Below are 10,719 nucleotides of genomic sequence, written 5' to 3' on the forward strand. Positions count from 1 at the left end.
TGGGGGTTGATTTAAGCATACACGTGGCAAGCATTGAGTGGATGCGCAAACTGTTACACGTGGCTTATGTGAGTCAAAAAATAACGACCAAGAATTCATACCTCAGCTCACCCAATCAGTCGAGTCGAACCCGTTAAGTGGCCGAGCAGAACAAGTTCACTTTGACTTACGTTCTTACAAGAATGTGCGATTCGATTGGCTTTCCTCAACTCGGTCACGCCTCCGACAAACTCCACGACAGTACGCTGCGTGTCATGGTAACCTTAAAGAGCCATTGAGGCTGTGTCGGGAACGCTGTTGGAGGTCCTGCCTATAAATAGGATCATTTCCCTCATTTAAAGGTACGCGAACATTCTGATTCTCTCTCGATAAGCTCGGACTTTTACTGACTTTAGCATCGGAGTGCGCACTCTATTTTGCAGGTCCGGTTTCGGGAGCTGAACGGTTCAGCTCACTCTATTTGAGCAGAAGTTTGTGAGTTAGACAATTTTCTGATTCAACAATGTTGTTTACTAAAATTGTCTGGAATCAGGAATCACATATATAACAATTACTAGTATACATCTTTCTTCTTTTTAACAAATTACAAATACATTATTTTGCTAATCTTTTTTAATTACAATAATAATAAATTTTAATTTAATTTATTACTATATTATTGATAGTAAATATTTTTTATTATAGCAATTTGTTTAATATTAATAAATAATAAATAATTAAAATAAAATTATATCAATTAAAATAAATTTTTATTTGAACAACCATATAGCATATTATTATTCTAATATTTAAAAATAATAATTTATATTTAAAAAAAAGTCTATTGATATTAATTAATATAAATTTATAATATTATATAATAAAATAACATCAATTAAAGTATAAATAGGGAAGAAATTATAAAAGTATAAAAAAAATTAATTAAAACTTGTATGGTCTAATTAATAGACGAGAGAGGAAGGGTAAAAGTTGTAAATTAATTATAATATATATGTGGGTTGGAGTCCACGGAATAAGAAATGAGAATGAAATTGATAGGTGCAATAAGATTACGTCGTAAGAGGTGGGTCCCACCATTTAATTTCATTCAAAGGGTAAAGATTTATCATATTTATTCCTTTACGAAATATGTCATACTCTGTAATCATCTTAATTTTCTTTAATGCATATGACATTACTTTCTTTTTTTTTTTTTTTTTTTTTTGAGATCAACGAGATGTGGGTGTGGGTGTGGTTGGATTTTTCATGAAATAACACTAATCTTTGGTAATACAGAAGTTTACGAAAAATCAAAGTAACGATATATCCGAGAATAATCAAAAATGAATAATTTAAAATTAATTAATTAATCAATTAACCATAAGTTTATAATTCCAATTTATAATTTTTATGGTTACAGATATATGTGTTTAACTAATTGAGATATGCTCAAATTAACATATATTGATATTACTTTTTCATTAATTTTTTAAAAAATATTTAGGCCGGTTTGAACTTTGTTTTTTATTTTTTTTACACATAAAAAATACATTAAATAATAGAAACATTTAAGCAGAATAAAAATAAATGTTAATGGAAGCTAAGACAGCAACACATTGTTTAATATGTTAAAAATAAAATAAATAAATGTGCATATATCTATATATATGTATATCATTTTCATTATTTCAACTATATGTTGGAAATAGTTGGACTTTAATTTTGCCTCTTTTGAATTGAAATTCAATGACTTGTATTGAGACACTTTGAAAGACTTTTCCACTTGAGAATTTTCCACAAAATTAGTGAGAATCAATCCAAAGTTTTCAACTTGTCCTCCAAGAAACCAAGTAAAAATAATAATAATAATATATATATATATATATATATTTATATATATTTAACATTTTTAGTGAAATAATTATAAGGTAGATCAAGATCAAAATATCAATTTTGGAAGGGTAATACACGTTTTATAAACTATGCTCAGATTGGATTTAACTCATTAGGCATTTGATATATTTACCTTTAAATTTTTTATTTGCTAATATTCACGTCATATACTTAATTAAATTTTTATTCAGTATTTATGAAATGAAATAACTTCATTTTTTTATAAAACAATTATTTTTTATTATAAAACCAAAAAAAATAAAAAAGAAACTTTTCAAAATCACTTAAAAAATGTGAAGCAAAATATTAAAATAATTTGTTATTAAACCATTTTTACAAAAAAAAATTATTATAATTAAACCATTTAGACTAAAAACGCTTCTTTTTAACTCAACCCTAAAAACATGCTCTTACATTGCTCAACAGATTTTTACTTTTTTTTCCCCTTTTTTGACAGGAACAGATTTTTACTTGATGTTGAAAGAAAATTGAAAACCAATATTTTTAAATTTTAGCATAAAATATATAAGAAAAATATTAAATGGAAAAAATTCCAGTAAAAATTTTTATTTGAAATAAAAATAAAATGGTTTAAATTGTTTTGTTCATGAAGCTTAATGATTGTATCTACGTTATTCTAGAGAGAGAAAAAAAAAGATGGTATGTAGTTTGATTTCTAAACTTTAGAACTTTTCAATTATGTCCTAATTTTAGACTTTGAATTTCATAAGTTTCCTGGCTGTGAAACCATTACTTAACTGTTAACGTGAATTTACGTGAACTAGCAAGTAACAATTTGGTACACAATTACGATTCCTTGCTATTAAAACATCTTGTTCGTTCTCTTTAGACGTTGGAGATTCAACTCTCATCTACACATTTATTGTAATATAACAACAAAACGATTTGGCACATAACATGCCACAAGAAAATATGTCAGCGGAGTAAAATAATAATATTGAACAAGTCAAAATAATGAGATGGATAGAGCAAGGGAGCACGTTTTACTACAAAAGTAATCTTCCGTTACCAGCCCATTGAAATAATATAGTTTGTGGATAAGGCGTACCAATTATATTTCTTGAAGGGTAAAACTTGGATCCCACCCCACAATTATTGAACCTAGGAAAAAAAGGTCAATTCAAATTTCAACTTCAGCACAGTTTCAACTAATGTTTCAGGTTCCTATCTTGCTCATCGATAAAAACAATCCTTAGTTTGAAAATTTTTAAAGTTGAAAACCATCAAATTTATAGAGTAAATTCATAATTTTGACAAAATTAGAAAAGAAGAAGCATGAGGAAAATAATTGCAATATTTTCCTGTGGTTATAAATAGTAGAGATAATTTCCGCTTCTCCACCATTCATCTCTTTCTCTCGCTATGGAAACGTGGGTTGGAGCTACGATTTCAGTTTGGATAATAGTTGGGTTGTGGTTACTGGTAGGAGCATGGAGAGTCGTGGACTGGATTTGGGTGAGACCGAAGAAATTAGAGAAGTACTTGAGAAATCAAGGTTTCGCCGGAAATTCTTACCGGATTCTCCACGGAGACCTCAAGTACAGATCCGCGGCGAATGATCGGGCCAACTCGAAGCCCATGAACTTCTCCAATCATATTGCTCCACGTGTCCTTCCTTCCGTTCATCAAACCATCCAAATTTATGGTAACAAACACACATGTCGTATATCATATATTTGCACCTCTCTATACATGGTTATTTAGTTTTCAACCGTTAGAGTTATACTCAAATTGTCATGTATTACTTGCTGCCTTTATTTTTTACTAACTCTGTTCTATAATAACTAATCTATGTTTTTTGAAAAATAGGCTCGTGAAAATTACTTCTGTAATTATTTATTTTCCTTTAATGATTTAGGACTAAGCCAATTTTTTAAAATTAAAAATTTGTAATTGTTTTTAAAATAATTTTGGTTAAAAGTTTAAATGTCCTGTCAAGAAATACTAAAAATATTCTATACAAAATTGTAGGGAACAAACATAACATTTTAAAAATAAAATATAAAAAAATAGAATAGTTATCCAACGTGGTAAGTTATCTATAGTTCAAAAATATTCTTCTAAACTTTAAAATTTTATCTATCATTTCTTTATTAGTGTTCAAAATCAACCTAATCGTTAAATCACACAAAAGTGAACTAAAAAATGGTTACTATTGAGTACCTATTTGATACAAAATTGAAAGTTCGACGGTGAATGTTGAAGCTTTTTAAAAATTTTACCCTTGTAACTTTTGTTTCAAATTTTCACTCATATAGTTTGTTTAGCAATAAAACCATTCCTCTCATGCATATTTTTCAAGCACTTTGATCCCTTAGAATTTAAAATATATGTCATTAATAACTCTACTTTGTATAATGTTAACGATCCCACGTTGAAAAGAGAGTGGATTTAACAATGACTTATAATAGACATGGATTACTCCTCTCATTACCAATTGATTTTGAGATGGAATCTATAAATGTTGATATATAAAACATACTTAATTTTTAAACTACTTGAGGGTTAACCACATGCATGCTCTTAAATATTATTACAATTGAAAATATCAAAGTCCAATGTAGAAAGTGTTTCTCCTTCAAATTCAATGCTAACGTAATAATTATTTATTCATTTGAAAAGACAAAATAAAAACTTTCCAAACTGTATTAACATGCACGATTTCAAGCACATAGCTTATTAGATAAAGATATCTATTATCATCTTAAAAATTTTAATTCGATCAACAATTTTGCAATTGTTAAAGTCGAAAAAAACTTTATTCTAAAATAACCAATCTAATATGAGAATATAGTTCGGTAGATAAGACATTTATTATTATCCTAAAAATTTATTGTTGGATTTCTAATCCAAAAACTTTTGTGGTAAAACATGCAAATGGTTGGGGAGTGCAGGTAAAAATTCATTTATGTGGATTGGCCCCATTCCAAGAGTGCACATCATGGAGGCAGAACAGGTTAAAACAGCATATATGCTAATCAATGATATTCAAAAGCCAAGTATAAATCCTCTTGTTAAGTTGGTTGCTGATGGACTTGTAAGCTATGAAGGAGAAAAATGGGCTAAACACAGAAAAATAATCAACCCTGCATTTCATTTGAAGAAGTTGAAGGTATATCCCTTTCCTTTTTATTAGTTCACCAATTAAACATATGAAAACATTACTTTCAAGTTTTACTCGATGTATTTCTTTATTATGCTATTTACTTTCTTTAAAAAAAAAAAAAGTCAAAATCTAAACCAATTTTGAAAACTAAAAAGAAAAGACATAGTTTTCAATGGTTGAAAAAAGTTTTGGTTATGTGTTGTCATGTGAAAAAATGTACCAAGAAAATAAATACAAAATGGTTATCAAACAAGGACCTTACATCGCAAGGTGTTTCGTTAAGATGGATTCTAGCCAAAATAGATGAGAAAAACATTTGAGCTCATTGGATCATACATTGAATAAAACTCATTGAAACCTAATTACTCATACATATCCTTAAATTGGCTTATAGGATATGGTACCGGCATTCTCTCACAGTTGTAACGAGATGGTTGACAAATGGGAAAGAATGGTCTCCAACGAGGGATTGTGCGAGTTGGATGTGATGCCTTATTTGCAAAATATGGCTGCTGATATTATTTCTCGAACAGCATTCGGGAGTAGCTATGAAAAGGGAAAAAGGATCTTCAAACTACAAGAAGAACTAGGTGTTCTTGTGCTTAAATCTACATTAGGGATTTATATTCCAGGGATGGAGGTAAACACAAACTCTTCTAACTCAAAGTTTCTACAAAAGTGTTTTTTTTTTCACTTGAAAACGTTGAAGGTTTTTAGGCTTATACAAGCACTGATGAATAACAAATTTAGCTTTCACTTCGTAAAGATTTTTCATCATTATTTAATTAGTTATACAAATTATGTAGTCATACAAATACTTTAGGGTGCGTTTGGTTGATGATTTGAAAATAAAAATCTGAAAACAAGGGATTCAATGAAAAGTAGAGTTGTATTTTCTTTGTTTTAAAGTGTTTTCAGATATGTGTTTGATATCTGATTTGAAAATTGAATCTCAATTTAAAAAAATTTCAACGTGTGTTTAACAATATATTTGTAAACTAGTAGTTGTTACCAACTATATATTTATTTTTTAATCTAATCTAATATTAATTTATTTATTAACATTTTTGTTATAATTTTCGCATAACTATCATTTACAACGTCGTATAATTTATAATATTTTAGATTTTACATGTTTTAATTTAAAAAAAAATGAAATGTGTTTATAACATGTAGTAATATATTTATCAAAGTTTTTATCTATTTTTAATGTAATTCTGCATTTTAAAATTTCAAATTCAAAATCATAAAACACTAAAAACATAAAAATATTGTTTTAAAAAAATTTCAGCTTTAAATCACAGAATTCGAAAACAGTTTTCAAAAACAAATATGTCAAAACGCTGTCAAACCCATATTCACTTAATCAATTGTTTGAATGTAAAGACAAGTAACATAATCTGAATGGTCAAATAGTCCCTTGATTGCATGCCAATTGATAAGGTTCCTATTACCATCTCTAAGTCAATGGTATTCTCTGCAGGTTTTTACCCACCAAGTCAAACAATAAAATGAAAAAGATAGATAAAGAGATAAAAAGTTTGATATTAGGTATTATAAATGAAAGGCAAAAGGCTATGGAGGCAGGTGAAGCTGTACACAATGATCTATTAGGAATTCTCATGGAATCTAATCTCAACGAAATTCGACAACATGGAAACAACAAAGATGTTGGAATGAGCATAGAAGATGTGATTACAGAATGCAAGCTTTTCTATTTTGTTGGCGAAGAAACTACTGCTACATTACTAATTTGGACTATGATTTTATTGAGTTCACACTCGGAATGGCAAGAACGAGCAAGAGCAGAGGTTTTACAAGTCTTTGGTAACAAAGAGCCAGATTTTGATGGTTTAAGTCGTCTAAAAATTGTAAGTTTGATTTTCTTATATTTACTTTCTACTTTGTTTTATCATGCAACTAAACTTAAATATTAATCTTCTCGTAAGGTAAAATAATCCACATTAAACTTTTAGAGGACGTTTGGAACAAGGATTAGTTATTATTAAATGTAAAGTTCTAAAGTCTGTGTTTGCGACAAGGAGGTGTTATTAAATCTAATAGTTGTGTAAGCTAAGTATTGATGTTTTGCTATGGTACAGGTAACTATGATTTTGAACGAGGTTCTTCGATTATACCCACCAGTGGGTATGATAGTTCGTCTTGTTCAAAAGGAAACAAGGCTTGGACAATTGACTTTACCAGCTGGAGTGATGTTGGGGTTACCAACAGTTCTCATCCAACATGATCGTGAACTATGGGGTGAAGATGCCCTTGAATTCAAACCACAAAGATTTTCTGAGGGAGTTTCTAAAGCAACGAAAAATAACCAAACTGCTTTCATTCCATTTGGCTGGGGACCTCGAATATGCATTGGACAAAACTTTGCCATGATTGAGGCCAAAACGGCATTAACAATAATCCTACAACGCTTCTCATTTGAACTTTCTTCATCATATACTCACGCTCCAACCTCTAGTGTAACAATTCAGCCCCAACATGGAGCTCATATTGTCCTACATAAACTGGAGTAATTGTCAAGGATTCCACATCAAAAAGATCAAAAAACAGATTTGTAATAATACATGATGGACTAGTCTTTTGATTGCTAATTGGTCTTGAGATGTAACCTCGAGAATATTTAGTTAATTTCAAATCCTTATTTTATACATCTCATTTTTGGTCTCTTCTCTTTGTTGTTTTTACAAACACTTCATCTGCAACTGTAGTGGCTTTTTCTCGAAAATCCTTATGTTAATTACTACTTTCTACCATAATAAGTATGATGGCTAACAATGATTATGTATGAGATTCTGAGACTGTATCCACAAATTCTAACACTCGTACAGGATGTTAAAAGAGTAATATGTTGGGAAATTAAACGTTCCAAAATAATTTCTCCTTCCATAGTTATATTCAGTACATCAGAATCACATAACACAAATAAGAGATTAAAGTGAAAGCAATAAACAACACAAGAATTTATAGTGGTTCACGCCAACAGTTTATGAACTACGTTCAGTCTTCCGCTCATATGCGGGTTCCACTACTAAAGAGATTGGGATACAAGCACTCAAATATCTCACCCATATATTCACCCTCTAGTGGTCTCAACGAAAGCCCCATAGTTTCTAAGTGTTTAACACAATATACTTATGTACAGGAATGAAAAACACTAAGAATAATCAAGATCTAAATTACCCCAAACCAACAATTTTCGAACCTTTCTCTACTGCCAATACCCGAGTCGTCACCACAAAATTGCTGCCAAACAACCTCCCAAAATCAATTAAACAAAGTACCCATGGATGTTGCTATGTTTAACGACCACACACCCACACAAACCAAAATAATATATAAGAATATGTGGCGGCATAAACCTAAAAAAAATGGTTTTTGGCTTTTGGCTCCACAACTACCAAACCATCAATCTCCCGCTTAGAGACAAGATAAAAATTTCGCCTTCCACTGCAATAACAGTGTCTCAAATGTCTCAATTCTGACTGCCAACAACTTCTAATTGATCAACATCTTGGCACCAACCAAGGCTTTACTCCTACTCCATGGACAGCTTTTAGCAGCTTCTTGACACCAACCAAGACTCCATCTGTGCTTGCCCTATCCAAGCTCCATATGTGATTACTCCGATACTGAGCAATCCTACGTGGTCCTGTCTCCTAGGCGCTTGATACACAGCCTACTCCAACTCGATCTAATGGTCCCTGATGCTTCCTTCCTCGATCGAACCAACGACCTCTGAAGGAAGATTTTCCCTCTAATGACTTGGCACTCCCACTCAAGTCTGTTGCCACTTCAGAGACACAACTCTTGACTTCAGCACCCACTATAGTCCTCTCCCTCGATGCACCCTTTCGCCTATGCGACTTCATCAGCTTGCCAAACCATTTGACAACTAGAGCTGGAAACTGGCAACCTATTGAACAACTCATTGAGCTATTCCTCTTTCCATTTCCATTACTTCCCAGCTGTTGTACTTGAAATGATGTCAAAATTTCTAATGCTGTCTTGGTTATCAATGCTGCCAATTCCTTCAAGTCTCGCCATAAACCATCTGCGGCCTTATGCATCCTCTGTCTCTCAAATCCCCTGACAACTTCAAATCTTGACACATAAACTAAAGCTTCTTTTTTGGCCCACTGCCACTACCTCGGATCCCTTCAGAAGTTTCCAGCTATTGTTGCGTCGATATAAGTGCAAGTATACACTATATTGTTGGATTGTAGTACGAACGAGGTCGAATCCACAAGGACTTAGTGTGTTATTTTAAGAATATGCTCAAAAATACAAAAAAAAAGCAACAAAAAAAAAACAAATAGAGTTGGTTATATTAAAAACTGTAAAGAAAGAACAATAAATAAAGCAATAAATGATTGCAAAAGTGAACACAACCAATAGATGCTGGGGCACGAAAAGGCTCTAGCACAGTAACCAAAAAAGGAGATAACAGTTATGGGAAAGACGGAGAAGATTCCTTATGCTCTCAATAAATCACAACCTCTACTCTAGCATAAAATCGACTATTATTGCTCAACTCGACACAGTTTCCTTCCGAGATACTAAGACATGAATACTCACAACTCCCGTTGCTAGATACCCAAGCGATAAAAACGAGTTCTAAGCATGATTAGCGAACCTTATTCCTAAGTATCTGCGACTCTACTAGAAAAAATTAGCTAAATCACAAATAGAATAGTTCAACTAACCATACACCCTTCCGGATCATACAGAAGCTAGCATACTCGACACAGTAGCCAACAATGTTCAGTAAGATAACATAAATCAACATAGCTCTATTTAATACCAAAATGAATTAGCTAGAATATTAGTTATTCATCAGTTACAGCATGGGAATCTCCCCCAAAAAATGGTGTTTAGTTCATGGGGAAGGGGAAAACGAAATGGGTAAGTAGAAAATACTACCCATTCTATAGAATAAGACAAAAGAGCAGATGAAGAGATACCAACATGCAAGGACTAGCAGCAGCTTCTCTCTATCGTCAGCTTCCCTTCCAAAAATGGTGAATTTCTGCTCTGTCTTTTCCAGCATGCAAAGAATGTTCTCTATTGGGATATGTTCCTCTTGGGGATTGATGATGATACAACCCTCATCTTGTTGCTTTTATAGCTCCCCTGAAAATTAGGGCAAAACTCAGTAAAATGCGCGTTGTACGGACATAAATAAAAATCCCGCATAGAACTTGTTATTGGGTTGCCCACGAAGTTCTGCAGCATGCGATGCTCCAGCACGACATGCTCTAACCTTGCCATGCTCCGATATTTCTCCCCTAATTATGCTGCTCCTCAGCAGCTTCTCCAGATTCTGCACAATTAATACAAAACAGGGAAAAAATAAGTAGGATTTGTATCAATTCTTCAACACAAGGAATTAAAACATGGTAATTAACTTGTTTGCTAAATTCCTCACTTTTATAAATAGTTTAGACACAAAACATCACAATTATGCACAGATCTATCCAAATAATTACTAGAATAACTCTCTTTTAGAGAGTTATCAGCTACCTTATGAGAACTCACTCTTGTACCATCGTCATCATGTTTTCCAGTAGATAACAAATTCATTTTGAAACCTGGAACATACTTGACAGCTCACAACACCAACTATTTTCCCTCATCGGTATTCAAAAAGACATCCCCAATTCCTCTAACTTTGGAGATACTCCTGTTCCCCATCTTTACCT

At 31.8% G+C, this 10,719-nt stretch overlaps 1 pseudogene across 1 annotated transcript; it reads left to right on the forward strand.

Moving 5' to 3' along the window:
• The first annotated feature begins 3,152 nt into the window (after positions 1–3,152).
• LOC111023454 (cytochrome P450 72A397-like) lies at positions 3,153–7,611 on the forward strand (annotated as a pseudogene). Its single transcript, XR_015788713.1, has 5 exons — positions 3,153–3,538; positions 4,788–5,005; positions 5,394–5,639; positions 6,483–6,870; positions 7,102–7,611. The product of XR_015788713.1 is annotated as a cytochrome P450 72A397-like (transcript).
• Positions 7,612–10,719: the final 3,108 nt, after the last annotated feature.

This window comes from Momordica charantia (genome assembly GCF_013281855.1).
Source record: "Momordica charantia cultivar OHB3-1 chromosome 11 unlocalized genomic scaffold, Mcharantia_2.0 BLBB01000011.1, whole genome shotgun sequence".
NCBI lineage: Eukaryota > Viridiplantae > Streptophyta > Magnoliopsida > Cucurbitales > Cucurbitaceae > Momordica > Momordica charantia.